The sequence below is a fragment of the Miniopterus schreibersii genome, assembly GCF_964146895.1.
Source record: "Miniopterus schreibersii genome assembly, chromosome: X".
In the NCBI taxonomy this organism is placed as follows: Eukaryota; Metazoa; Chordata; class Mammalia; order Chiroptera; family Miniopteridae; genus Miniopterus; species Miniopterus schreibersii.
The window spans coordinates 12,888,886-12,913,763 of NC_138104.1; the positions used below are offsets into that span (position 1 = coordinate 12,888,886).

Sequence of the window (24,878 nt, forward strand, 5' to 3'; positions counted from 1 at the left end):
CCTGTGTGATACGCTGTGCCCTCCTCCCAGGGCTGTGACACATGTAACGTTTGACCACTGTCGATCTCATCTGAGCAGTATTAGGTGTCCTGTGTTTAGCTAGACTCACAATCCTAGGGCGGAAATTCCTCCCTCACTAAAGGGGTAAATAAGTGATGAAAACACAGCCTTTCCTTGGGTCACCCATAAGCACAGATGAATGCCAAGCAGCTGTGCTTTCAGGAATGCCTGTCCTCTACCCGGCATGGAAAACAGAAGGGGGCAAGAAACAAAATTTCATTTAGAAAAAAATACAAGCTGTGTCAGGGTAACTATGGATCATGTGGGGAAATGATATAAAAACCAGTCCAATTAGAGAAATGCAGGCTACACGATATTCCTCATCTCAGACTAAAAGCGTGAGTCGTGAGAATTAAAGGTAGCAAGTGAAAGGAGAGCAAGGTAGGGGAGTTTAAATACCACTTCCCAAAATGTTTCTAAGGAACCTGTGAGACAGGAGGTAAATGACTTAAAAGAGCAAGATAGCAGGTGGATAATGCATAAACACACGTTTAAATAGAAATTGGAGTTTTATTTAAACAGAGGCAAATGCGCATTTGTAAGAATGAGAGCAAGTAAGGAAAAATCTGTCAGACATGGGCAGAAACCGTTTCTTTATACTTTTTTTTTGTAATCCTCACCAAGGATATTTTTTTCCGCTGCTTTTCAGAGACAGTGGAAGGGGGGGGAGGAGAGAGAGAGAGAGAGGGAGGAAGGAAAAGAGAGAGAAAAAACCCCACTAATTTGAGAGAGACACATGGATTGGTCGCCTCCCACACACACCCCGACTGGGACCAGGGATCAAGCCTGCAACAGGAGTACGTGCCCTTGGTCGGAATCGAACCTGGGACCCGTTAGTCCCCGGGTGACGCTCCAACCACTGAGCCAAACTGGCCAGGGCTATGCTTTAATGTTACCTTGCTCACAGACAAATGAGGAATAGAACCATGAAATAAATAGAAGAGCTCAATAATAGATGTTAGAAAGGATCATCCAATCTACTAACCCCTTACCTCAGTTTATAAATTTAAGATTGTTTTGTCATTTTTCTCTACCACTGTATTACAATTACTTTTATTTTACCTGGAATAATTAACCACCTTGAAGGTGAAAGGACCTCTGCTTAACATTTTAATAAATATTTTTATGGATTATCTTTCGGAAAACTAGGATTCTGTTAGGCATTTTTAAAAATGAAATTCAGTGCTGGGCCTCCCCTTTCAACTTGAAACCTGGCAGCCTAAAATAGGAGGAAAATTAAACTTTAGCAAGTTTGATGAGTTTCTACAACTGTTTTCAGGATGTTGCAGCACAACTTTTGCAAGCAAGCGTTAGCTAGAATTTCAGGTGGCAACATCAGACTTCTAAGGCAGGTGAATACCTCCAGCCCTGGAAGCCAAGGTTTTCATCCTTCTTATAAAACCAGCCTTGGGGCAAGAAACAAATATGAAAAGCACTGTGATCCCCTCCCTGGAAGCACTTCTAATTTAACTACAATAGTTTCTTAGTGCTTGTCAGACAGCGGCTGGGTGCCCTTGTGATTACAGGGAATTCCACTCCTGCCCTGCTGGCCCGGAACGCGATTCCATCAGTTGTGTGCACCTGGGATAGACTCACTCTACTTTTCACTTTACCCAGGGCTGGTGCAGTCTTTGAAGTTTGAAAAAAGAAAAAGTAAATGTACCCAAAGCACCAATATAACTTAGTGCTAAACGAGAGGTGTTACTTTCATTGATTTAGGAGTTCAGAGCAGGAAAGTCAAGAAGTGAAGAATGCTGTCTTCGGTTTGGTTATTTCTTCTCCTAACGTAGTGAGCATCTAGCACTGTTCTAAGCACATAATAAGTACACAATAAATTCCCAGCGATTGTTTTTCTACTAAATATGCAAGCAGATGACTCTATAAATTGCTTCCTATCCATAAAGTGTGTGGTTTTTTGCATGATCCATATCTAATCAGAAAGTACTCAAAGCCAAATCCAATGCTGGAGAACTGAGACCCTGACAATCCATTCCTGTGTTCCTTTTTTTCCTAGGTCAGATGAAGATCAGTTCTGTTTGCTGGTAAAGGGTGTAACCTAGAAATTTGGTTCCAAACCTGTGGATGGATCATAGACTCTTGGGTAACTAAGAAGTTATTTGTTGTAACCGGTGTATGACCTAGAAGCAAATTATAATCATTTGCTCTGCAAGCTGAAGAGGAGGGGAGAGAAGGGGAGGCAAGGGGAGGTAAAAATCAACGGTCTTCATAAAAAAAAGTTAAGACATACTGGTCTAGATAAACACTTAGGTATTCTTCTAACCCTATAGTAGCACTGACAATGAAATATAAAACAGATAACAAATGTTTTCTAAGTTCTAAAAGTAAATTTTAAATTCAAAGCTCTGACATATTTCCTGATCTGTGCTCTTGCTCTATGAGTCTCACCCCTGATTTTGCCATATTCCATGTAGTTTAAGGACAAAACAGTCTAAGTGTTGTTAACAAAATCCTTGATTCTGTCAAGTTTTAAAAACATGAACATATGCAGAAACAAGATACAACAACTGTGTATAGAGTTCAACCTCAATTCTTTAAAAAGAAACACACACACAGGAAAACAAAGTGAAATTATGGCTGATTTCTATTTTCTTCTTTCTACAATTTTATATTTTGAAAATGTCTAAAACAAACACAAAAATAATTTTTGTAATAAGCAAGGCATCAACCAAAATAATAATGTGGTGTTACAAATCTAAAACAGTTCTGAATTTATACATTTTATACTATGCCATGGCTAATTATCAAAAATCATATTTAACTTTTCCTCCAAGGATTATTTCATATATTGTTATCTAAGTCAATACTACTGGAAAGCTAATGTAACCAGAATGTTTTGGCATACTGCGAATTTGTATTTTGTCTTCTGCTTCTGTAAGAAAGAGTAAGAAAGGTTAAGTGAAGGAGACTCCAGTAAGGACTTGATGAGTATCATTTCTGTCTAAGCCACTCTATTTGCATCCAAGACCCAAAAGTGCCTGCCAAGCTAGCAGGTTTTCATACTAAGGGTATGTTACTAGATTACTGACATTCCTGACAATCTCCAAATTCAAGAAAACCATGACAAGAAGATTTATGAAGAGCAAGGAAGTTTAAAATAATGTCTTAAACAACAGCCCTAGACCAGATGGCTTCACAGGTGAATTTTACCAAACATTCAAAAAGGAACTAAAACGTATCCTTCTAAAACTACTAAAAAACAAAACAAAAACTCGAGAAAAAAAAGACTCCTTAGTTCATTTTATGAAGTCAGCATTATCCTAATTCCAAAACCACATAAAGTTACTACAAAGAAAGAAAATTATAGGTCAATTTCCCTAATGAACATAGATGCGAAAATACTGTGCAAAACTGCTAACAAACTGAATTCAGTAATACATTAAAAAGATCATACACCATGATCAAGTGGGATTTGTTTCTGGGATGCAAGGTGAGCACAATATCTGCAAATCAATAAATATGATAAACCACATAAACAAAATAATAAAAACCATATGCTCATCTCAATACATGCAGAAAAAGCATTTCACAAAATTTAGCACCAATATATAATTTAAAAAAAAAACAACTCTCAGCAAAGTGGGAATAGAGAGAATGTACCTCAACACAGTAAAGGCCATCATATATGACAAACCCATGCGAACATCATACTCAAGATGCAAAACTAAAAGCGTTTCCCTTAAGATCAGGAACAAGACAGGGGTGTCTGCTTTCACCACTCTTTTGGGAGAGGGAGAGAGAGAAACATCAATGATGAGAGAATCATGGATCAGCTGCCTCCTGCACCCCCCCACTGGGGATTGAGCCCATAACCCGGGCATCTGCCCTGACCGGGAATCGAACCCCGATCTCCTAGTTCAACCACTGAGCCACACTGTCTGGGCTGCTTTCCCCACTCTTATTCAGCATAGTATTGGAAGTCCTAGCCACAGCAATCAGACAAGAAGAAGAAATAAAAGGGAACCAAATTGGAAAAGAAGTAAAACTGTCATTATTTGCAGATGACATGATACTGTATATGGACAACCCTAAAGAACCCACCAAAAAACTACTAGAACTGATAAATAAATTCAGTAAGTAAAGTAGCAGGATACAAAATAATATTCAGAAATTGGCTGCACTTTTATACACCAATAATGAACTATCAGAAAGGGAAACTAAGAAGACAATCACATTTACAACTGCCTCAAAAAAACAAAATACCTAGGAATAAATTTAACCAGGGAGGTTAAAGATCTGTACGGGGAAAATTAGAAGACACTGACAAAAAACTGAAGAAGATACAAATAAATGGAAGCATATACTGTGCTCATGAATAAAAAAATAGCATCATTAGAGGAAGATTCAACACAATTCCTATCAAAATACCAATGATGTATTTCACAGAAGTAGAACAAAAGATCCAAAAATTTATGTGAAACCACACAAAAAAACAAAAAGCCACCGCAATCTTGAGAAAGAAGAACGAGGTAGGAGGTATCACACTACCTAATATCAAACTATACTACAAGGCTATAGTAATCAAAGCAGCATGGTGCTGGGATAAGAACAGGCATACAGATGAATGGTACAGAACAGTGAGCCCAGAAATAAACTCACGCCTTTATGATCAATTTACAATTGACAAAGGAGGCAAGAACATACAATGAGACAAATACAGTCTAATCAATAAATGGTGCTGGGAAAACAATGAAACTAGACCACCTGCTTACACCATACACAAGAATAAACTCAAAATGGATAAAAGACTTAAATGTTAGCTCTGGCCAGCTGGGTCGCTTGGTTGGTGCATTGTCCCATGCAACAAAGGGCTGCAGATCCAATTCCAGGTCAGGATACGTACATAGGCTGCAACGGTGAACCCTAATTGGGACACATACTGGAGGCAACCAGCTGATGTTTCTCTCTCACATAGATGATTCTCTCTCTCTCTCTCTCTCTCTCTCTCTCTCTCTCTCTCTCTCTCAAATCAATAAAAACATAGCCTTGGGTAAGAATTTAAAATAAAAGACTTAAATGTTAGACGCAAAACCATAAAAATCCTAGAAGAAAACAGAGACAGTAAAATCTCAGGCATTTCTCTTAGCAATATTTTCTCTGATATATCTTGTTGGGCAAGGGAAACAAAAGAAAAAAGAAAAAAGAAAAAATGGGACTACATCAAAGTAAAAAGGTTTTGCACAGCAAGGAAGCCATTAACAAAATGAAAAGACAACCCACCGAATGAAAGAAGATATTCCCCAATGATACATCCGATAAGGGGTTGATATCCTTACTCATATGTGGAATTTAATGAACTGAACTACCAAGCAAAATAGAGACAGACTGATAGATAGAGAGCAGGCAGGCAACTCTGGTGGGGGGTGGGTCTTGGCAATGGTGGTGGAGGGATTGAGCAAGAAAGAAAAGAGAGAGAGAGAACTCAGGGACATGGACAATAGCATGATGATGGCGGGGTTGGGGGGGTGGAAGTGGAAGCGGGGATAGAGGGGATAAATGGTGATGGAAAAAATAATAATAAAAATTTTTGCAAAACATTCAGAAAACATTTCTTATACTGAAATGTATACATCTTACTAAAAAACAAAATAGCACCCTCGCCAGTGTGGCTCAGCAGGTTGGAGCATCCACCCATACACCAAAAGGTGGCAGGTTCGATTCCCAGTCCGGCCACATATCTAGGTTGTGGTTTGGTTCCCTGCTGGGGCACGTTTGACAAGCAACCAACAATGTTTCTCTCTCTCATGGATGTTTCTCCCTCTCTCCTTCTCTCTCTCTCTCTTCCTTCCGCTCTCTAAAATCAATAAACATATCCTTGGGTAAGGATTTAAAAAAAGGTAGCAAATTTGTTGGTGCCATAACTTAACTTGTTTCCCTGGGACAGAATAATGCTCAACACCACTTGGTGTAATTTAAAGTTTGATGAGCTTTTAATTATTTTACCCCACTTCTAAAACCCGAAGAGGAATTCAAAATAGCACACAGCATTGCGTGGCATTTATTGTTCCATAAATCTTGAGACTCAAAAAGGAATGCTGAATAGACAAGCAAAACTAAAACAGTTAATAGAAGCTCCCTTCTTTCCCAAGTGAATGGTACAGAAAACATGTGGTCATACAAAAGCGAAGGGAAAATGACAGAAAGGAAGGCTCTCCTGCTTTAGGTCTATAGGAGTTACAGACATTTTAAAGCAAAGACAGAAATATTGAGACACAGTGTTTCTTTGTATCAGACAAACTCCTTTATGAATAAAACAAAATGTCAAAGCTTTTATCCACTGAAGAAGTTTATCTTCCGGGAGAGATTTTAAATTCAAAATGACTGATTTGTCCTTCTGCCTGAACAAAAGTAAGGATCAAATGCTACATTCGAAACCAAGACACCTGGTTAAATGGACAGAGGTGCTATAATTACAATAGAATTGAAGCCGGGCTGGCGTGGCTCAGTAGTTGAGCATCGAACCAAGAGGTCACCAGTTCGATTCCCACTCAGGGCACATGCCCGGCTGCGGGTTCGATCCCCAGCAGGGGGTGTGCAGGAGGCAGCTGATTGATGTTTCTCATCACTGAGGTTTCGCTCTCTCTCCCTCTCCATACCTCTCTCTCTGAAACCAATAATAATATATATATATTTTAAAAGAATGTGAATACCAGTGGCACCCTGTTTGGGTAGAAAGGCAGATTGAACACCAATGCAAGTTTTCCAACAACTTCTAGGGCAACCGTTTCTCCCAGGCAGACTGCGTGGTAAACGCAGGGTGTCGCGGCCATTCTCAGCTCCACTGCCTGCAACCTGCTGCCCGGCTGCTCCTGGCGGACACAGATGGCTAAGCGGGGCCTAACCAACCTTGACGTCCGTGAATTATAGAGCCGAATTCCATCGGCCGCACCACAAATTTGGACTAAATCTTCCTTTGTCAGTTTTAATAAGTCGGCACCCGAAAAATTGGAAAACAGTCTTGTGTAGGAAGAGAATCTGTTTTTGAGCAGCCACTGCTGTTCCCTGGGTCGTGGCTGAAGGCTGACGTTGTTCACTGGAGGCCTGTGAAGCTCCATCTCCCTGATGATTTGGGGGAGAACTGCAGCCGGGGACACTGCAAGTGCGCTGCGATGAGGAGGTAAAAGGGGCGCTGTGGAGGGCTGTTATTCACACAGGCTGTGGGGGTATCTGGCCTCGGAGAACACTCTGTGAAGGCTGCGGTATCATAGGATGGCTGAAACTTTTCCTTTTCGTGAGCAGTTCTCTTCTCCATCTTCTCTCAGTCAGTTTTCTGTTTCAGGTCTGCACCTTTTGCCTTCAAAACTTTGATTTGGCAGGTAGCTGAGTGCAGATGATCTGTGTGTTCTCCACTTTCATTCTGCTTAAAGGTGTCTACCTGGATCCTAAAAGGCACTCCCTCTCCACCTCCCTGCTTCCCTGGAGTAAAGTCTGTGCTGATGCAGCGCGCTGTAGCCCGAAAAGGCCGTTTCGGCCAGCTGGGAGGCCTGAGGGGCCCATCACTGTGAGATGTGGCCCTAGGACTGCAGGGCCTTCGCCCATTCCCAGGCTTGACCCGCCTGCCCAGCCTCTACCACCCAGTTAACCCCACCGACATCGCTCTGCCAGTGCAGAGGCAATATCCAAAATTTATAGAGAACTCAGACAACTCCAACCCCAAAAACAAACAATCCAATCAAAAACTGGGCAGAGGACATACACATCCATATGTTCATTGCAGCATTATTTACAAAAGCCAAGCTATAGAAGCAAACCAAGTGCCCATCAATAGGTGAGTGGATAAAGAAGGGGTGCATATATACAATGGAATATAACTCAGCCATAAAAAGAATGAAATCTTGCCATCTGCAACATGGATCGACCTAGAGAACATTGTCCTGAGTGAAATAAGTCAGATAGAGAAAGACTAATGCCATATGATTTCATTTATATGTGGAATCTAAAGAACAAAATAAAAATTTTTTTAAAATTGAAAAAGACTCATAGATACAGAGAAGAAATTGATGGTTGCCAGAAGGGAGGGGGCTTGGAGGGCTGGTTGAAAAAGGTGAAGGGATTGAGACGTACAGACTGGTAGTTACAAAATAGTCATGGGGATGTAAAGTACAGCATAGGAAATATACTCAATAATATTGTGGTAACTATGTATGGTGTCGGATGGGTAACAGATTTATCAGAGTGATCACTACATAAGTTATATAAATGTGAAATCATTGCACTGCACACGCAAAACTAATACACTATTGTATAGCAAATGTAATTGAAAAATTAAAAAAATATTTTTTAAAAAAGAAAAATTGCATCTGTATTGGACACTCCCTCAATACTTAGGCACTCTCTTAACAACACTACCTTAGCTTTCACTTCCTAGTTGGGCTGAGGCTAAAGGTCACCCACAGATGAAAACTTAAGGCCTTTACAGGTCTTCTGTGAGCATGTGTTCTACCCTGGCCATAAACATGGCTTTTCAGATTCCCTATTACTTGGGGGGGAGGGGGGTTCAATTGTCTTATCTTCAAAAGAACTCATTCCCCAGAGTTTCTACTCAGGCTTTCAAGTTGTCTGTTGTTTCCTCCAATTGTAATATTTTGCCCTAGGCAGCAGTAGCCCGGTTCACTTGCCTTACAGTGTTTGTTTGCTTGTTTTGACAAACACCCTGTGTTTAGGACTTTTCCACACTGATGGAGTTCTGAGTTAGGAAAACAAACAAACCCTTGTGTCAGACATCTTCAGTTAGGTCAAAGTAGACACATATAAGTTCTTAGGAATAAGCTCTGCTCTGCTCCCTCTGAAAACAGGAACCTGCACCAAGAATGTGAGTGCTGTCTTTAAGACAACTGCTATGCTAGGGAGGGGAGTGCTGAAAGGCTAATTAAAACACCACAAAGCTCCATATCCATGTTTAAGTCACCTTTTTCTTTATTCAGTTATTACCTGATTGCTGTAAACCTTTGCTTATTTACCAGTTCCAAAAAAAAGTTGATTTTGACAGTTTTCATTCATTTTTCAGTGTTTATTTGAAGATATTGGCCCTTTGCGCTTCCGCGTCCAGCATTTTCATTCTCTGATCATCTTGTCAAAGTAGCAGATGGGTGATGACATGGATAGGGTCAGGAAGGGAAGGAGATGGAAGGATCAAAGACGATGCGACTTACTTTTGCTTGTATACTGTTTTACCAAATATGAAGCAGTCCCACCATGGTGAATAGATAATGAAGTCTGACATGTGATTCTCATGATAGTTCATATTGTTGAAGGCCAAGTCATCTTTTGTTTTTGTAGTATTAGTAATGAAGGGATAAGAGGAAACTGTGTTTTTGCCAGAGAGCCTATAGGTAGAAGATATCAGAGGCCTAGTCAGATTTGGGAGAGAATTTAGAAGCAAGCAAGTAATGTAGTTTGCAGGTTTCTGCAACCAATTTCTAACATTTGGAAGGAAGAGAAAGGAAGCGAAATTGGGAAGAGGTTGAAGTCAAATTAAGATGCAGACCTACAAATTTTCGGTCAATTCCACCAGAAGCTCTGTAGCATCTATGGCCCTAGAGACTTGTCCCACGGTGGACCTGAATAATTGGGCCTTTATACCTCACCTCAAGCAGTTATTGGCTATGGGCTGCCTCTGGAAGGATATGAGCTTCAAACAGGGTAATTACCTGCAGTTGAGTCACTATCTAGAGCTGCTGACAACTAGTCCTTCTTTGATACATATCTGAGCCATCCATAAGTAGAATTTCTAGTCTGTATTAGGTACATGTTAATATAATTGGCACTATTCCATATGCAGATAGTTAGCACTCTGAAGAGGCGTTTATGATATAAAGTTTAAATTGAATCCTAGATATCAAGAGGGGTATACATTATTAAAGGAAATCTCATTTAAAAGCCCTTCACTGGTGCTTCTTAAGAAAGTAGATTTTAAGTCAACTTATATTTCAAAGAAAAATAAAGAAACTTGATCATGGAAGCAAGCTCTGCAGAGAAGTTGTGCTAAGATGAGAGATATCTATATATTATTTAACAACAATTTTTGGTTGACTGTTTTTTCCCCCAAGGGTAATCTGAGGACAGAATAGATGCAGTCTTCTCGCTGAAAATTTATTTAGGTATACCAAATCAGAAGCCTGTAGAGCATCTTACTTTTAGAGTTTGTTTGTTTTAATATGTTTTTTATTGATTTTTTTTTTAGAAAGAGAGGAAGGGAGAGGGATAGAGAAATAGAAACATCAATGAGAGAGAAACATCATTTGGCTGCTTCCTGCATGCCCCTCACTGGGGATTGAGCCTGCAACCCAGAATGTGCTCTGACCAGGAATGGAACCGGTGACCTCTCGGTTCATGGGTTGACACTCAACCACTGAGCAACACCAGCCAGGCTTACTTTTATAGTTTTAATACATTACCCTTTTCAATCATAACACTTTACATCAATGTACCCCACTATTTGTCATAAAATGGCATTAACGACATCATACAGACTGAATCCCTGGAAAACACAGTCATTCTAATTTTAATGACCATGCCAATTAAGATCAAAAAAGACAGCATATCTCGTATTTTCCAGAAATATGACACTGCTGATCAAGAGGTTGAAAGGACATCACAGAAACCTAATGCCTGTCCTTCCTGACTTGTTATGGAAAAGGCACAGAAATAGTAAACATATTAAACACCCATCAATGTTAGTCAATGATGATATTATGCTTGGTTATCCGTGAGCTCTGATTTCAAAGTTAGTAATTTGTCTTCTCCTTTTAAATCTTTTCTTTTTCCTGCTACCCAGTGTTGTAGTAGAACGCTTATGCATTCTTTGTCATTAAGAAAAAATGTTTACGCCTAGAAAAACCTGAAGAGTAAGTAAACAAAACACATCTGCAAGATTTTAAGGATAAAGTGATTAATCTGCGTCTCATTTTTCTTCGTAGCTGAAAGGAAAATGCCAAGAGCCTTAGAACACTGGCTCCTGTGTATGTAAGAAGGAACTTGCCGATGAAATGGATACAACCCTCAACATTCTTTTTCTCACTTTTCAGCTCTTCACCAAATATCTTTATGATTTCCTAGCAATACTCTAAAGGTTTAATACAACAGACAAGATGGGGACAACTTAAAATGTTGGTCTGGATGAACAAGCCATAACAGTCCATCAGTCTGAATTTTAAAAGTTCCTGAGCCAAACAGTCTTTACTTGTGTGATACATTATACATATCTACACCTATATGAAGGATTACACATGAACACAGCTGAGGAAAATCCAGGCAGTGCTAAGTACTATAGTCCAACAGGAAGCCAGAAGCAGCAAAGACTTCCCAAGTCCATAAACAAAGCCCTTCTCATACTGAGGAGGATGTGGTCAGGAACATAAATGGGTACAAAAATTCCTGGTTCAGGTAGCAGAAATATTGCTGTTCTCTGTGGGTTATTCAATAACACAAGAAGGTCTTAGAGTCCGGCCGGGCAGGGCTCAGTGGTTGAGCATCGACCTAGGATCCAGGAGATCGCGGTTCGATTCCCGGTCAGGGCACAGGCCCGGGCTGTGGGCTCGATCCCCAGCAGGGGGCATGCAGGAGGCAGCCGATCAGTGACTCTCATCTGATGTTTCTATCTCTCCCCCTCTCCCTTCCTCTCTCTGAAATCAATAATATATTTAAAAAAAAAAAAAGAAGGTATTATACTGTCCCCTGGAGCTCCATAAAATCCTCTTTCGACAAAGCATTTTCCTTCTTTTAATTTTAGAAATGCCTATTTTGAATCCAAAGAAAGGGGAAAGATTCATTCAGTCAGCCATTCAAGAACTAGTTTTAATGCAACTGCTATGATAGAAAATAGACAGGTAAGTAATTATTTAAGAAGTGAAAAGCTGGCAGACGGCATGGAGAAGCATAAAGCAAAGAAATAGGAAGAGATGGGGTAGAAAAGGTAGAATTTGACTCGCAGGCCCCAGAGCCTCATGGGGATATGGTCAGGACTAAGATGATCAAGGGTTCTAGCAACCCTAGACTTCTTTCAGGAATCGATGTGAAGAGAGCAAAGGACATCACGGATTTCATCCAGATAGTCTTAGAATACAAAATGCAGGGGGCAGTTGGGACACTGAGGGGTCCAGAAGGGTGGTGGATCAGTCGAAGTTCTTGGCCTTCCCCTCATCCTGCCAAAGATTTCTGGGAAAGAAGGCAATCTTATCCTGAGCTAATGGAGCTCTGGGACACCTTCTTGACTTTCTGAATGAGTTGTAGATGGCTGCATGTGTTAAAATCAAGCATGCTTTTTAACACCTTAGAAATAGCCAACAACCTATTAAATGAAAACAAAAGGAAACATTTACAGCTGTAAATAAAACCTCACACACACTATTTGAGAGACTGCAAAAGTTTGCAGCACACTGATAGATTGTTGGTGAACTCTTTTTCTTGAAAAACTGTGCAAGTACATGTGGCTAGAAATTGCTGATGGAATTTACTACGTCTTACAGATAATTCGTTGGGTAAAACAATATAAAGCCAAGTTATGCTAAGTTCATATTTATCTTTTGGTTTCTACATTATTTTATTGTCCACCAACATAAAAGCAAGTAACCTGAAGCACTGGCAAGACTCGACTGGGGCATTCTTCAGTAACTTTTATATACTGTTTCCTTTTATAATTTGAGATGCAATAATGATTTTTGTCATAAATTTCTTTATAAATATTCTTACTGATGGATGATACATTTATTTAAGCGTCAGTGGACAAATAAAGTTATCCACGGGTGACTAACAACCTTGAATAAATATCACTTCACTCAGTTGCTATCCATAGTACCTAAGAAATGCAATTACATGCTGGGACCTATTATCCCAATTAATGGACTGTTTTATATTCACTGTGCATTATACTTGAAACACTTTAGAGGACTGGCCTTCACTTAGCTACAAGCAAAGTAAAATTTATAACAAATAACCAAGAAAAGGCTTTCATTTACTTACCAAGATATGTAGCGTGTAATTATACTTTAAGCATAACTAGACAGGGCTCAAAAATGCCCTTTGATTTAGACCACAATAAAAGTATATTTTTAAAACCATAACAAATATAACTTTGTAATGAATGACTCACTGTGGGTTGTTGCAACACTGGAGGCTTCCTTATCAGTTATGTCTATCTCTCCCTTCTTGAAATGATGTGGCCAAAGGTTCAAGCTGATTATTATTTATTATATTCAGAGAGTCTCATAATTCCAGTCCTATGAACTAAAAGAGCAGCAATACATGGAGGTCTTCCACTAGCTGGATGGCTGAACAAATAAAATAGTCCCTAAGAAGTACACAACCCCTTGTTGTGTTGTTACTTTGTAAAATGTCAGCCTGAGGCTATGTGCTACCGCAATGGAATTTGACCACTGAAGTTTAACTCTACTCCCTCTGGTGGTTTGCAAAGCTGTATTACCAAAGCTATAAAATAAAACACAGTTGTAATTCTTCTCCTTATTGTAAGAAGCATTGATCGCCTCTGATTGTATATTATGGCAAAGGGGCAGTCTAGTACATCAATTTATTGCATTTTCTTCCTGATAATTACTGGAAGTTATTGAACAAGGCAGGGAGTTATAGCCAGTAAGTTCCTGCTCTAGCTGAGGAAGCAAATCTACAGATATTTAGTGGATCTAAACAGCTGTAAACAACATATCCTGTTTACAGTGTAGTAGAAATTTCTAATTTACATTGCATCTGAGGTTATTTTAAGAATCATACTCTCAATTCCACAAATTGAGAATTCAAATGTGAACTGTAGCAAAATGTCATGCTAATTATATTACCTTTGTTTTTTAAAACTGATTTGACAACACTTAAAATGTCAAGTCAAACCATTTGGATTTGCCATTTCACTTTCTTAAGACATAAATTTTGTTAATTTTTATTTAAATTTGTCATTTATAGTGAACATGTCATCTTTGGTCACATATGTTTTTGCACTTAAAATTATAATTCCTTTTTTTGCTTTATTTTTATTGTTGACACTATTACAGATGTCCCCATTTTCCCCCGTTTGCCTACCTCAAAATTATAACTTTCTGTATCTAAACTCATCCTTGTTTAGTAGAAAAACTGTCCAATAATAAAAAATATAACCAAATTTTAAAACATGAAGGTCACTGAAAGAAAAAGATACAAGTTAAAATACAATACTTAATTTCTCTTTCTACAAAAGACACAACAAAAAAGGGGTAAACACAAGAAATCAGGAGATATTAAAATAAACACATATATGTATATAGGTATACATGTCCAATTCCTGCTATACTAAGTCGGAAGCAAAGTTATATTTATACAACAGTTAACAGAAGTTAGATTGGGAATCATCTAGTATCATTCAATATCTTATTTACATATTCTAAAATCACAAAGTTTGTATGTTCCCTGTCTGATAATGGAGAATTAACCCTTACGATATCAACCCTCCTACAGCCTACAGATAACAATTTGGGGTGGGAGGGGGTGCCTGAAGGCACCAGAGGGCAAGCGGAGGCAGGAAGATACACTTAAAGAGAGAAAAGGGCACAGCTGAGTTTCCACATTTTAGAGTTTTTTTGCATGAAGGGAAGGCCCTTGCAGTCCCACCAGAGGTAGGTAAACTTTAATAGAAACCCCTAAACCATGACTTGAAGAAACAAGTTAAGAGACTTGGGAGCAATGACAGCAGCTGGAAAGTGAAGGCAGTATCTCAAAAAAAAGAGTCATGAGGTGGGGGCTAAACTCTGTGTGTAATATCATCCTGTCTATCTAGCTGGCCTTTGAATAACAGAGGTGTGAGACAGAGTATAAGCATCCCAGCTATGACTAAAAGAATGAACAGATTTCAATTCCTGGCCACTACCTAGAAAACAGAGTTAGGAGTATGAGTCCAGCAAAGTTACCTGCTTGTTGTAACAGAAACATCAACAATAAAAAAGTCCAATTTCTGATCAAGAAATCCACTTGGATAGATTTACTATCTAATGAGAGATGACAGAAGAAAACCTCAGTGAACATAAAGATAGATCAACAGAAACTATCTAATCTGAAGAATAGAGAGAAAAATGATTCAGTAGAGTCTCAATAGCCTGAGGGATAATAGGAAATGGTTAACCGTGTATGTAAATAGAATACCAGAAGGAGAAGAGAGAGAGAAAATGGGTTGGGAAAACAAAACATTTATAATTTTAAAAATGACTAAAACTTTCTCAAATTTGGTGAAAAACATAAATATTCAGACTCACAAAACTCAGTGTTGGGAGAAAAAAATCATCCTCTACCTTCAAGGTTCTTCCAGCTAGATTAATAATCAAATTAATGCAAGACAGATTGGCAGGAGAAAAGCAAATTAAAGTTGAATAACATGTATACCTCATGTATACATGTATGAAAAAGACTCAAGAATACTGACTAACTCTCTAAAATGGTGGAAGTCATCACCTAAAATACCACCTTCATCTAAAGACAAAGAAGACCTTGGGGATGGAGACAATTGATGTTTCCAGAAAAAGCACAGTAAACAGGGCAAGATTGTTATGTAGATGTAAATCCAAGCCTTCTCCATTGACAGTGAAGCAGGCCTACTCCAGTGAGGGAAAACACCCTTACAGATGGAGATTTCCCTTAGAAATATAAATATCCTTTCCAAAGGGTAACTTCTATTTTGTTTTCAAAGCTTCTCTCAGGTCTGGAGTTTCTTAAAATAATATCCCAAAGAGGCATATTTTGGGGTGGCAAACTCTACTCCTTTTTATCAGCAAACCACAAACAAGTTAATATAAGAAAAACCATACCAGGCATATCATGCCATTTTGCTAGAAAAACAGATATAAAGTGAAAGTCCTGAAAACAACCAAAGAAAAATGGTAAATTATATAGAGAGGAACATTTACACAAATTATTGCTGTTTTTTTATGAGAGACATCAAAAGCAGAAGGTAATATAAGGACATTTTGAGATAAACAAAAAGAAAACAAATTTATTTTAAAGAAGGTTCTTCAGGTTGAAGGCAAATGACACCAGATAGAAATTTAAATATTCAGAAAGGAGTAAAGAGCACCAGAGAGGGAAATATGAGTAAATGTAAAAGACTGTTTTTCCTCTTAATTACTGTTTAAAGCAAAATTGTAATATTGTATTGTGGGATTTATAACATACACAGATGCAATACATGTGACAACCATAGCACAAAGGATTATTAAAACTAAAAGTAAATTTAGCATGATTGCAGGTAAAAGGCTAAATTACAAAAATCAATTTCACTTTTACAGACTAGTAGCATTTAGAAAATCAAATTTGTTTTAAAAAAATGCAATTTCATCCACAAAGTGTCATAAAACATTTTGGGAATGTATTTAACAAAAGACATGCTGAAAACTAATTTTTCATTGCTTAGAAAAATTAAAGATCTTTAAAAATAGATATTCTATGCTCATGTATTGGAAAGACAATGTATACTTAAGATGCAATTCCTCCACAGTTTCATATATTAATATATTTAATATTTTATATCTGTTGTTGACATTGGAAATGTCCACACCTGAAGAGATTTTTTTATAAATTTATTTGAGCTAAACTGACAACATGCCAGGAAGTAAGGCCTTAAATGCTCCTGAGAATGACAGTTTTGCAGCTTCATTTTTTAAAAATTGATTTGAGAGAAACAGACAGACAGACATTGATTTTTATCATTCCACTTATTTATGCATTCATTGGTTGATTCTTGTATGTGCCTTGACTAGGATCGAACCTGCAAATCTTGGAGTATTGGGATGACGCTCTAACCAACTGACCTAGGTACAGTTTCTTTAAGACATTTTGAATTAAGGAGGAAATGTAAGGAAAATTACTCATCCTCTCATGGCGGCCTCAGGAAATTCATTTCCTGGCAGCACCCCAAGAACTCCACTCCCAATGATAACACTCCAATTTAAACTTGTCCCACCAGCACTTCCACATAACTGTTCCCTCTGACCCCTCAAAACCCACCTGAACCCTGGATCCAGGAATTGGAACTTTTTTTTTTGAGCAATAACTTTCCTGTTCTTGCTTGGCACTCTGCAAATAAATTGACTCTAATTTCTCCACTGTAATTCTCGGTGTTTAATATTTGGCTCACTAGTGCTAGGTAGACGAAATCTTTGTGTTTGGTAACGTAATAGTAGCGAATAAACCTCTGATAAATACGACATGGATGAATCTCAAAAACATTAATCTGAATGAAACAAGCCTCACACAAAGGAGTAGAAAATCTACAGTAACTTTTATATGAAGCTCTAGAACAGACTAAATTTATGACAGAAAAAAACCAGGCAAGTGCATTCTTGGGAAGCTAGATGCAGAGACTAACTTGGAAGAGACGTGAAGGAATTTTCTGAGGCAATGTAAACATCCTATGTCTTCACGGAGGTTAGGGTTATACAAGTGTACCCACTGTTAAAACTCAGCAAATGTTCATTTAAGATCTGTGTATTTCATTGTATGTCAATTGTCTCTCAAAAGAAAAATTATATAACCACATACTGAACTCCAGGGACAAGGATAAGGTCATCTTATAATTTGATGTGTCAGTAGAGGGATGGTAAGATAGACAAATATGTGATAAAGCAAATATGACAAAAAACTTATTGTAAAATTAATTTAAAAAAAAATATGTCTTTATTGATTTCAGAGCGAGGAAGGGAGAGGGAGAGAGAAACATCAATGATGAGAGAGTCATTAATCAGCTGCAGCCCACAACCCAGGCATGTGCCCTGACCTGGATCGAACTGCAATCTCATGGATCATAGGTCGATGCTCAACCGCTGAGCCACAGCAGCCGGGCTCTTATTGTAAAATTTAGATGTTGGTATATGGGTATTCACTGTATAATTCCTTCTACTTTTCTGTATGTTTGAAATTTTTCAAATAAAATGTTGAAAAAAATATAGAAAAAAGGGAACATCTGTAATACTTTTAACAATAAAGATAAATTTAAAATATATATAGACAGAGAGTTGAAGAGACTTGGTCTTTCAAGGACCTATTTCTAAATAACAAACTATCCCAAAACTCGGTAATTTAACATAACCATTTTAATTTACCTCACAATTTCAGGAGTCAGGAATATAGATAGGGCTTAGCTTGACAAGTCTGCCTCACAAGTTGTTGAGTGGGATCTGTTTGTAATTTTCAGTCAACATATGAACTGATCTGGAGAGTATAAGATGGTTTTACTCATGTGCCTGGTACCTTGCAGGACTGGCGAGAAGGCTGCGCATAGCTGGGACCTTCTTTCTTCCCATGTAGTTTCAAGGGCTCTCCCACTGGTCTTTCCAGGACCTTCTTTATTCTCATGTAGTTTCAAGGGCTCTCCCACTGGTCTTTCCACCTATACATGACTTCTTACATGACAGTTCACAGTTCTGAGAAACAGTTGTGGAAGTTTCTCTTAATGGTTAGGCCATCATATTATGTTAGTCAAAACAATCATAAACCAGCCCAGATATAGAAAGAGGAATGTCACCCTGGCTGGTTTGGCTCAGTGGTTATTGCGTTGGCCTGAGGACTGAAGGGTCATGGGTTCGATTCCGGTCAAGGGCATGTACCTCGGCTGCAAGTTCCATCAGGGCCCCAGTCAGGGTGCATGCAGGAGGCAACCAATCAATGTGTACCTCTCATATCGATGTCTCTGTCTCTGTCTCTCTCTCTCCCTCCCCACTCCCTTCCACTCTCGAAAAAAAAAAAAAAAATCAATGGAAAAAATATCCTCAGGTGAGGATTAAAAAAAAAAAGAGGAATGTCAAATAATTAGTAGCTATCTTTAACCTGCCAAACTTAGCATAAGCCTTTTAACTGAAACAATGTTTAGTATTTGTTTAAACTATTGAATACATATTTACTGACTGCCCATTCTAAGTGGTCAGAATTAAGTGATACATGGTCTGAAACATCCTTCTTACCCTCAGTGAGCTTACAGTTTAGGTTGATGGGGGAGGGGTAAACACTGCAATACAATACAATACGATAATTACTTGAATGGAGGTATACACAAGGAATCATGGAACATAGAGGAGGGAGCAGGAGGAGCCAGGGAAATTTTCCTAAAAGAGGGAAAACTCAGTTGACTACAAGAGCAGTAGTGGAAATCTTCCATACAGATAATAACAAGGTGGCATTCCATAAAGAAGCAGAAAGCACGTTACTTGAAAATCCTTCCCTGCCCCTTTCACATCATCAAGATACTTTCCACTCACCTCTTTGTGCCCAACTTTACCTACACATATGTCTATCATAGCACTTCAATCATCTACTGTGTTTATTTATACGAATATCTCCATTAGAGCACAAGCCCCTTGATGGCAGAGAAGATGACTTGTCTCTGTAGCACTGATGAATAAATAAAAGATCTCAATTAATAAATGTTTTAAAAAGAATAATCTGATAGCAGTTCTTCTGAGTTATTTTGGGGTCAATTTATGGGGATCTTTTAGCCTGCAACTTTACAAACTTGTCCAGGAATATAACCTTAGGGATATTGCTAGAAACTTTCTTGAGGTCCACCTCAAAGTGGGAACAGAGATGCGTTTTAATATTATAAAAGTGCCACTGTAAAGACAGCCTAAGGGGAAGGGGCCTAGTCTGGCACTATACCCCTCACGCTGGCACTTCCTCTTCCCCATTCAAAAATGCATGAAAGTTAAGGAGCGGAAAACATTGCTATAAATGAATGAAAAAATGAAAAAATAAAATAAAGCAAATAATAACTAAACGGTCACATTATTTGCACTATGGTAAGAAGGGACACTAAGAACTAAGCCAAAGCCTTTATCTTTATTTTTTTTATAAAGAAAATAGAAAACTCACAAATGTCCTATCAACTGAGGTGAAAAAAGCTTGTTTCCCCCTGTGATCCTCTGGCTTGAAGAAAAGAGTCAGAGAATGAATCACCTCTTCAAAGTTCCCCAGTGAAATAGCCAAGAGCAGAGTCCTTTTCTCAACAGAGCCTTAATCAGATGCTTTCATATTAGATTTCCACATGAGTAAGGACAGCCTCAGCCATTTTCCTGTCTAGCCAGCGATATCAAAACCCATAACAAGCAGACCCCTCTCTCGCCTCACAAATTCAGCTTTACTCGGTACTGAAAAGAGAAAAATAATCACTCCTTAGCTCAGGAAGTCTCCTCAAGGCCATTCTGATGAGTCTGGTTAGAAAAAGAGCCCAGACTGAGAAAGCAAGTATGCAATTTTTACATAGTTGTAACCGTCAGAAACACTGTCTGTCACCGACAGCAATTAACGAGGCCTGTGATGAGCAAGAATTAGAGTGGACAAAAGAAAAATAAATATGAACATAATCAATTAATGAGTTAACAAGTGCTTTCTCTTTAACAAGAGTCCCAATTTCTTCTTTGGCTTTGGATCTCCTATTTCTATCTTTCTCTCCTGTGTGTATAATTTCCATGCACATTTCTCCCGGTTGTGAAATTTTTTTCATATTGACACAATTATATTTTCATTTGAATGAATGTTTATCTATAGAGCACACATGCTTAGGACTAAAACTGAAGAAAAACAGAAAGAAATGTTGATACATTTTCCAAACTTCTTTTGTCTATAGTAGAAATTATTAAAATAGTTTTATGATGATGCATGGCAAGCTTCCCTAAAGGTTGTTGGCTAAACAAATATGTATGTCATTTTTACTTTACATTTATTGACACATCATATTACTTTGGAGAAGATAAAGGATTTATCTTTAGTACAAAGCCATTATTGCCATCATATTTCACTAGTGAATTGTCAATTTCCTCCATTATCATAAAATCCAAATTATCCCAGATGATCACCCGAGTCAGAAGTAAAGACAGAATAGAATAAAAGGCACCATATTAAAGGAAAATTTAAAACTATTAATCATTGTCCCAGTTTGTTTTAATATAAACAACTTTAGACAAAACATTTAGAATTGTACCCTTGTAATCTGTTTTTAAATAAAATGGGCCTTTATTGGGGGAGGGTAACCAAATTACTTTATTTGAAGGAATGGTATAAATGAAAGACATAAGTGGATGACTTGGTAAAGTTATAAAAAGATGAAGGTAACTCCAACATGCAGGTACTGCTTTGGTGACCACGGGCGTCGCCCCCGTGACTATGGGAAGCCAGCCTAAGGCTTAGCTCTCTTTCTTCTCTCCCAGGGTGTGCTTGTCAAGGAAATACTCTGCCAGGCCAGATCCGGGTGCCCCCATCTTGCACAAGTTGGTTATGGGGTCACCCAGTTCTCTCATGGATTTCACCTGCTCATTCAGGTAATGAGTCTCAATGAAGTCACACAAATGGGGGTCATTTTTGTCAGTGGCCAGTTTGTGCAATTCCGGTAGTGACTGATGCACACTTTTTTCCAAGTGCAATGCACACTCCACTGCATTCAGTTCATCGTCAGGTCTGGTTCCTTGAGATACTGAAGGAGGGTTTGGCCACCTCGTTGGTCCTGCAGCTCCACCGGTTTCTCAGCAGGTTTCCTCTCCTCATGAGATTGGTAAAGAAAACATCTGGCCAAGTTCTTCAAAGCCACATCATCACGCTTAAAGCAGTAAGTCATGGACAGGTAGTCGTAGGAAGCTAGAGCTGCAGGTTTACCTGGCGGTGGATGACGGCTTCCGAGGCCTGGTGGCAGCTCTGGCGCACCTGCGAAGGGGACTCGGTTGTCATGGTGGGAGCTGCCGCAGCAGCGGTGCGGGGCTTGGGGCATCGGAGGGCACTGTGAGGAGGGCGCAGAGGGCGGGATCTGGGCAGCCAGCTGGGATGGAGGACAAGTGCTGGTTCCGTCTAAGCACTGCTGTAGCAGGAAGCCGCAGTGACTCAGCGAAGACTGAAAAAGTGGGCCTTTAATGCCCTAAGATCTCATCCCTAAAACCCTTCCTCCAGAAGTACTTACGTTTATTTTCTGCTCAATGTATATTTTCTTATTTATCAGATACAAAGATATTATAAAATAAGAGCTAACATTATTACTGAATCCCTATAATGTGCCAGGCACTGTTTTAACTGCTTTTTATAATACTAACAATAACATTAATAGATTAATAGAGACAGATGGCATTTAATGAGCGCTTACTATATGTCAAGTATTATTCTAAGTCAGTGATTTTCAACCTGTGCACCACAAGAATTTTTTGTTTGTTTGTTTAAAATATTACAGATGTCCCTTTTTCTCCCCAATGACCCATTCCACCCCGTCCCTTCTCCTCCCCAGTCGCTCTCCCCACCATTGTCCATGTCCTTGGGCTGTGCATGCAATACCTGTTATAGTATTTAGTCAGGGGCACTGACCTCTTTTCCCTTAGACTGTCAAATAAAAAAATGACAACAGCCAACACAACAGTAGATGTCCAGTGTGAACGAATCAAAATTATACCTATTTTTTGTCAGGATGGCAAAAAATATATATTTTTGTCGTGCCAAAGAATTTTAGTAATTAGTTTATGTGTGCCATGAGATGACAAAGGTTAAAAATCTCTGCTCTAAGTGCTTACATTAATTTCATTCTAACAACCCTATCAGCATAATTATAATTTTACAGATGAGGATATTAAAACCCATCAAGATTAAGTTATGACACCAAAAGCATGAGTAACCACAAAAAGAGTTGGTTTCATCAAAATTTTAAAAATTTTGTTCTTCAAAGGGTACCATCTAGAAAGTAAAACGATAACCCATAATATGGAAGAAACTCTTTGCAAATCATATATCTGATATGAGGCTTGTGTCTTGAATATATAAATAACACTTATAATTCAATAATAAAAGACAAATAACCCAATTAAAAAATGGGGAAAGGTCTTGAATAGACATTTCTCCAAGGAAGATATACAAATGACATCATTATTCATCACAGAAATGCAAATCAAAACCAAAATAAAACATCACCTCACACACACTAGGATGGCTAGAATAAAAAAGTCAGATAAAAAACAAGTATTGACAAGAATGTAGAAAAATTAAAATCCTGAGGCAGTTTTGGTGCACCACATAAAAAGGTGCAGTCACTCTGGAAAACAGTCTGGAAGCTCGGTCCCCAGTGGGAGGCGTGCAGGAGGCAGCTGATCAATGACTCTCATCATTGATGTTTCTGTCTCTCTCTCCCTCTCCCTTCCTCTCTCTGAAATCAATAAAGATATATATTTAAAAAATAGAGGTATGTAATGTTGATATAAGTACAGAGATCACAGAAGCATGTGTTGTATAAAATTGTTCTAGAACATTCAAAAATCTTAGCCCATAAGCACTATCACTCTGAAGTGACCAACAAGGACTTAGCATTTGTAGAAGCTACTCGAAAACCTTCACTGCTCTGTTTCTGTCTCACCCACCCACCATCACTTTGCCTAGAGAATGAAATTCAAAATTCCTACCTATGACATGGAGGACCTGTCACCATCTGGCCTGAAATAAACCTCCTAGCTTCATCAGTGACTGCATACTAACACACCTCCTACACTCTAGCCATGGTAAGCCATGTCTTTTTAGGCCTCATTGCTTCTGTCATGATTCCAGTACAGAATGCCCACTTCTGCCTTCTCTTTTTATCAAAAAGGCACTCTTCATGGCTTAACTGAAATTTCACCCCATCCGCAAAGCTTTTCCCTTCCACGTGTTATTAATCATTCTTTTTGTGGCAAAAAGATGCACTCTACATCAGCTCTTTGTACCACCATTATAAAACTTATCTCAACTTACTTTATTCCATCTTGTATTATAGTTTTTTATGCGAGTGCCTCTCTCCAATGCCTTCTACATTACATGCTCCCTAATGGCAGAGACCAAGTCTCAGATATTCATCCATCATTTCTAGTACTTTAAGCGTCGTAAATCTTTGATGAATAAATGCCTGTCAGTTCTCGATGGCAATTATATTGTTTCCTCTGTTTCACCTGTTCTTATTTAGATGTTAGTGTCATGAGCCCATTGGAGATTTCATTATCAGTTCTCACTTGGAACAGTTGGCTTATACATGAACTCTCATGCCTCTGCACTGAGTGCCTTGAGGGCTCTGACTTGATTTTTTGTCGCTGTAGCTCTAATACTGCACCTGGTACACATTAGGCCTACAGTAAAGTGTTACTGACTGAATGAACAAACGTCCAGATGAAAATATTTCTCCCAGTGACAAAAGAACATGCACACATTGCTATTAGATATCATATCTGAACAATATAAAGGGCATAGCATACACTCATAGCTCAAAAGTTGCATAAGTGAGGATCAGTACCAAACAGTGCAAGTATTGGTTTGCCACTCTCATTTCCCTTAAATTGTGTTGTCAATGCTTAGTTTCAGGACATTTGTTATCACAGTTGTTTCTTAATAACTCAAGAGCCTGGTTATAAAAGGGAATTAACATAAAAACACATTTAAATCTGTGTCCTGTCAGAAAATAAAGTGTCAACATCAATGCTATAATTAAGGCTAAAAAGGCAAGTAGACTATAAGCACAGAATTTTAAGGCTTTTATTTCTCACAAAAAGATTTGTGAAGGTAAAAGTTTCCATGGCTGCTCTTAGCCTAACTGTCCATTTATTTTAGAAAATTTGGGGGAAAATGCATCACTGTTTGTAGAGAATTTAGCTTAAAATACATATTCTAGTTGCTCAGAAATTATTCATATGTTTTTCTCACTGCTAAATGATTCAAAACAATTTTGTTTTAAAATGTCAAGCTTATCATGTGTGCAATCCTGAATGGTGATGTGTGACATTTCTATAATCAAGTGAGTTTGATTTTCAAAATTGAAAAAACGTTTGTGGGAATTTTAAATAGCATATTTCAAATAG

General features: G+C 38.4%; 1 pseudogene across 1 annotated transcript; it reads right to left on the reverse strand.

The window, feature by feature from the left end:
- Positions 1–21,218: 21,218 nt before the first annotated feature.
- LOC308551281 (ferritin heavy chain pseudogene) lies at positions 21,219–21,756 on the reverse strand (annotated as a pseudogene). Its single transcript has one exon. The product of its transcript is annotated as a ferritin heavy chain pseudogene (transcript).
- Positions 21,757–24,878: the final 3,122 nt, after the last annotated feature.